The following is a 6363-nucleotide window of genomic DNA, read 5'->3' as shown; positions in this document are numbered from 1 at the left end:
TATGTAAAAGGGACTAATTTTGAGGATGTAATGTTGGAAATTTACTTAGTCATGCACAACGGAATTTAAAACAAATTAAATTTGTACCCAAGACATGCTTTGTGTTTAGATAGAAAATGCGATAAAAATTATACCTTTAGTTAATTCTACGAAGAATAAGTACGATCTGCAATTCACAGCTGTGTAATTGTTAAGAGAATTATGGTTTTTCCTTTCTTGTGGTAGTAAGACAAAAATCGCGTCCTGTTTTCTCAACTCTAACACCTTATTAATAGAAATTCAAGTGGGCTTGACTTGACATTTAAACTTAACCTGGTTCAATATTTTATTAATCTAATTGAATAACCTTGATCCATCACTTAATTAACTGATTAATAAATTTGGCTTATTAATAAGGAAGCCAATTAATTAATTGTTCAACACTTGTCAATTAATTAATTACTAAATATCATCTTTCTAGTTCTCCTTTTGTGTATGATCCATTGGGTTCTCGATAATGATGTCTAACAATGTGAATCATTATGATCTAATCAGAATCGATAAATTCCCTTGTTGATTTACCATCATTTGACATTCATCATCCCAAATTGATATCAAACAATACGTCAAGACAATAATATGAAAAAATATCACATAGTATGACAAAATTAAGCTTGTTTATTTATTGTGAAAATATAATTTGTTTCATCAATATGATCCGATCAATTACGAGATATGGATTGTCAATCTCGATTATCGATTATATCTTTCATTCCACTTTAAGTCAATATTAGCTAAAAGCTCCTTTTGACTTATGAATACACATTGATCAAGGATTACGTTATCGATTTACGTGAATCAAATGTAGATCATAATCTCTTACATCTAAGAATGATGAATTATTTACTGAGCACTCACAACTTTCATATGATTTTTGACATATTTGTTGGTAAAACAACATCCAATATCATCAAAGCATGACTGTCACCATATAAGGACTATTATGACCTCATGTTAAAAGATTTTACTATCGAACATTAGAGATTAACAATTGACACTCAAATAATTATCTATGTGGAATCTCTCCAGCGGATCTTCAACGTTTTGTTCTTATAACAAAACATTCACGCTTAATAATGAAATTTGTATCTCGTTATTACTTATGATCACGGATAATTTAATATTCAACCATATGTAATTTATTTTTTACAATCACAATTCCTTGTATTTTAAAAGTTATTAAAATTTAAATCTACAAACTCCATTAATTTAATTTGTCTGAATAATAATACAATTAAATAATAAATTTGTCATAAATAAAATGCATTATTCATATCAAAAGTATTTACATCTAAAAATGATTGAATATATGACATAACACTTTCTCACAAGAATAAAGAAAGAAAAGGATTATGAAGAAAGAACACCTAGTTTCGTCTTTTGTTTTAGATCTCTCTCTCTCTCTCTCTTCCCCTCGGGAGGTGGGTACAATTAGCACAGACATTTTTGTCTAAATTTAGTTTTAGTAGAAATAAGATTTACTTTGCAATAAAAACTTGATAAGTGAAGATTTCTTTTTTGAAGCGTAAAATCAAATAGCACGGACATGAACTTTCTGTAAAATATGATAATCTAACTTTGTACAAAGAAGATAGAGCAATTTCAAGCAACCTTTATTCGTTAACTTTAAAATTAAAGTAATCTCATACCTTATATCATCAGAGAAAAGTTTATTATCATGCTAGTCCCAATGTTGTATAGATAAAAATTTATTTAACTTTCACATATAAAAGTAATCTAAAATTTCACAATAATTTTCTAACTAAATGCTGAAACAAAATTTTAAATTCTTGATCGACCTATACAGATTACAGACTATGCCAACAATTTCAACCTTCAATTTCGATCAATCAAGCATTTGTAAAAAAAAATTTAAATATGGAATAAGCCTAACCCATCTTTTTACACTCAAATTGTTATCGCATCTCCTAGATTCGAACTTAAGACATCTGCCCTATAAGAGATTTTAGTTCAATCCAGGTATCAATTAGGCAATCAACCTCCTTGGCTATGAACTTTCACTCTATCTCATTGGAATTGAGTTTTCTCAATCGGAGAGAAATGATAGAGATCAAGATAAGATAAAGATAGGATTTTAGGTAAGAAGTCAAATTAGAGTTTGGTTCAATTTATGTTATTTAGGTTAGATAAGATTAGATTTAAATATTCGTTAAGTACATACGTTTATTAGAAGTTCATTTGGGTTTCGTTTTCTTGAATTTATTTTTTTGTAAATAAAGGGCTTATTCAACGTAATAGTTAACCTGATTACATAATGATTGATTTTACTTGGTCCTTAATTCTTCTCTTCTTGGATTCCTTTCTCTCTATTTCTTGTTTTGTTCGTTAATGAATTATACGCTCGTGTTAGATAGATTTATGGAATGGAAGATGCTACTTGAAAGAGTGAAGAAGAAATCAAAGCCCATAATCCCCCACTCTTTGCCTAGTAATGTAAATTTTGAGGATGAAATGGTTTTAAGAGGTAGAGGATGTCATATCCTAGAATTTTTAGAATGTGAAACAATTTTTTTTTTTTTTTTTGTTCCTTGAGTCTTCATCTAAAGGTACATTCTATTTTCGAATCAAACGGGTTCAAAATTGTCGTTTTGGGAATGGAGATACAATAAATATTTTTTTACTTGTAAGAGAGAGTAATTTAATCTAATCAAATAAAAGTAAAAATAAAATAGACTAAGATTAAATGTAAATAGTTCCTAACAACAACGTCAAAAACTTGTTGCATTTTTTTTTATCTCAAGCTTACGATATCGAACAAGTAATATAGTGAACTTTTGAGTTCGAATAATATTTCCCACAGAGCTATATTTTTTCTTAAATTACTATTTCTACTTCTATTTGAAGAAAATAATTTTTGGTCTGGTGACTTTTTTATTTAAATTATATTTAACTAGCTTGATGTTATCGAAACACATACAATAATCGAATTAATATTTTAAGCATGAAAGAGATCACACAATTTCATTTATTGATTACCTCTAATTCTATAATCAAGATTCTTTACTTAATATTGCTCGATCGAATTCTTTTAACGTATTCAATTTACATCTTTTCAGTTCAAATTGATTCTATTTAACTAAGTCAAATTCATATATTTTTGTTAACCATGATACAACTTAATTAAACGCCTTAAATATCCAAGAATTCATGTAAACGGTAAAATATATTTCTACACTTCTATACTAATTATTGGACTTTATTATGTCGCGTCTAAATCTATATTTTGCCTTTCTATTGGTTATAGATTCACAATATTGTTGAATTATTGAATAAGTAATTCAAAGCATAAAACGCCATAGATAAGATTAACACATAAAATTAAGAACTAGAATCTTGAAATTTGAATTAAAGGATCTCAATAAACTACCTTGATCATCATAAATAAATGTTTAGGTACTCATTCTAGATGAAGAAAATATAGAATAATTATGGAATAATAAATCAGAGGGTATGGAATTAAGATGTAGAGAATTAGATGAATATTGCACCAAGATTGTCTTCCCCCACCAAATCATGGTTCCAAACCCTCGTTCTTGATTAGGTCTTTATAGAGTATTACACTTCAAATAAGAATTTCCATAAAAGATAAACTCGTAAAAAGAATAAAAAATTGCAAAAAATTGGCCAAATGTAACTGGTCGCAGCATATTGCGAGTTCCAGCAGCGGTGGGTCTGCCGCTAGTTTGCCAACCGTGGTTGGCGTGCTGCAATTTCTCATTTTGTAGTTTGGTCATTCAACTTTTTAAAACTTTCATTTTTGGTTCTCAAACTTTCCAATTGTCAAATATTCATTCTTTAACTGATGAATCTTATCCAATTGCTCCAGCACTTCTCTCAATTGATTGACTGCAACCCCGAATGATCAGATGCCTGAATCAATCTCCAGTTAAGCTCAAAATCACCACATTTTGCACCAATTACACCCAACCCGATCTTCACCTATAAATCACATGATTGCACTTAATTAAGTTGAAATTCGCTCAATTAATGATAATTTATCAAGACTACAAGTACAAAAAAGCGTGTAAAATACATTTATCAGATGTCATTCCGGTAATTGCAAAACTACTTACAAGTCATTTTCCCATCTCAACAAAGTTGTGTGTGTTGTTTTTTGTTTTTTTTTTTTTTTTTTTTTTTTTTGTGAAGCATTTCTAGCATTCAGAAGTGTTATCGCAAGTTTTTGGCTACTTTCTCTCTTTGTAAAGACGTTTCTTCTTTTAAAATATCATCAAGCTTTATAATTTTCGATACACTAGTATCAACATTTTCAAGAACTGGTACATCATTTAGACCACAATAATTTATTTATAGAATAATGCACTACTGAGGAACTGGTTAATTGTAGAGAATTATGAAATTGTGATGATTTGATATACAGCCGTGCATATTTAAATTTTCACTTTTAGTATACTCTTTGGATAAAATTAATTCTTAAAATTTCAAAATATTGTAACATAGTCTTCATGTTAATGGTACTTCATTCACAATATTATTACTTATCTCAATTTTTGCAATTGCGATTATTGAACTACAAAGTGACAAAGTTTGTAAGCTACCCATCCCACTAAATGTCCATAATAAACACGTTAAAGGTGTTTTTCACGTGCGAATTCTTCATTTAAACATAATAAATGAGTATCCCAAGTTCTATTCTAGATTCCATACATAAGTGATTCGAAAACTTATTTCGATATTGTTAGTCAATGCATTGAATAGATTTCTAGTATTCGGGGCCTTAAATAAGGGATATTGTGTAGCTATAATTACCATAACAAAATTATAATTATAGTAATTTCTTTCTAGCCATTGAAAAAAAAGTATAAAAAGGTACAAATAGGCACTAAGCATCACAGCAAATAAAAACTTATTTTGTAAGTAGAGAAAAAAATGTCTCTTCGAATACCTTATCCACCTTGCGTGAGTGGATTGTCAAGTTATGGTGACATCTGTGATACAGATGAGTTCATGTCCTATTTATTTATTTATATTAATATAAAGTTAATGTATAAAAAACTACATATGATCCTTACACATCCAAATAATTGAAATTTTAACATGAGGAGGAATATGCCTCTTTTGATTATTGAGCATATTATTTTCTTTATAATTTAGTAAAGTCCATTTTATTTTGTTACCATATTTCTATATAAGGTACAAATCCATATGGCCTAATACACTTGGCATGGATGGAAAACAAGCTAAGAAGATCATTGAGAAAGACAATCCATTGGTGACTGGTGTGATCATATCTCCAGGCTTTTATGTCTCTCATGATTTCTGTTGTAATCGAGTTTGGGTTTTTGTTGAAGAGCATTACAAAGTTTCAGTTGTGCCGAAGGTTGGCTAAATACTATTTGGAAATTTGATGAACTACTTGTCAATAAATCAATAAGAACCAACTTTGATATGAAATCCGAATGTCTCCTTTCTTGATTAATCAATTTCGCATTGTTGGACACATTTAAACAATCCACAGGGCTTACTTTCTCTGATTAGAATGTTATAGAAGTTGTGGGTGCTAGCATTTCCATAAGTGAATGGGAACAGACCTATTTAGAATAAAATAAAATGTTTAAAATTATTCGTGACATATTATTTAGGCTAGAAAAAAATTAAAAATTATTGTCTTCGGGTCAATAAATTTTAAGCCCATTCCATATCCGGACATAATTCGGTGATTATATATTTACATATCTACACATTTCTACATTTCCACGTGTGCCAAGATATTCTTATTTACGTATATGTATGTGATATTAAGAGTTATTTCAGTGATTAAGATTATAATAATTTTTTAAAAGATATGCAATAATCATTTTTATTATTACATATCATGAATGTAACGTGAAGAAGGTTTTAAGAAAAAAAATTAACATTCCATAAATATCTCAAAGATTTGGAGTTGAAAAATAAAAAATCACTAATTATAACTACTCAGAAAAACAAATAAAATGTCGAGTGAAGAGGCAAATTTCTTTATATTATGAGATTTAGAGGATTGACAATTTTTTTGTTTTTTTTTTTTGATAAAGTTACTTGTAATATTAATCGAAAAGCAACAAGAACTCAAATTTATATTTAATCATCTGCATAACTTCCCTTTTTTTTTTTTTTTTTTTTTTACGTCGAACAAACAAATGGCTATTCTAATTAAAAAGCAACCAAAAGTCAAATTTATAGATGACAAGTTTAATTCACATTTCGTTCTTTTGCATGATATGATGTATCAAATGTAATTCATTGCGATATTTTCATTTTCTTGTCAATGAAAGGAAAATTGTAACCGCTATCTTGAAATTC

This window comes from Olea europaea, chromosome 5 (genome assembly GCF_002742605.1).
Source record: "Olea europaea var. sylvestris chromosome 5, O_europaea_v1, whole genome shotgun sequence".
Classification (NCBI taxonomy): domain Eukaryota; kingdom Viridiplantae; phylum Streptophyta; class Magnoliopsida; order Lamiales; family Oleaceae; genus Olea; species Olea europaea.
The sequence above is the reverse complement of the archived record's forward strand: the minus strand, read 5'-3'. Positions refer to the sequence as shown.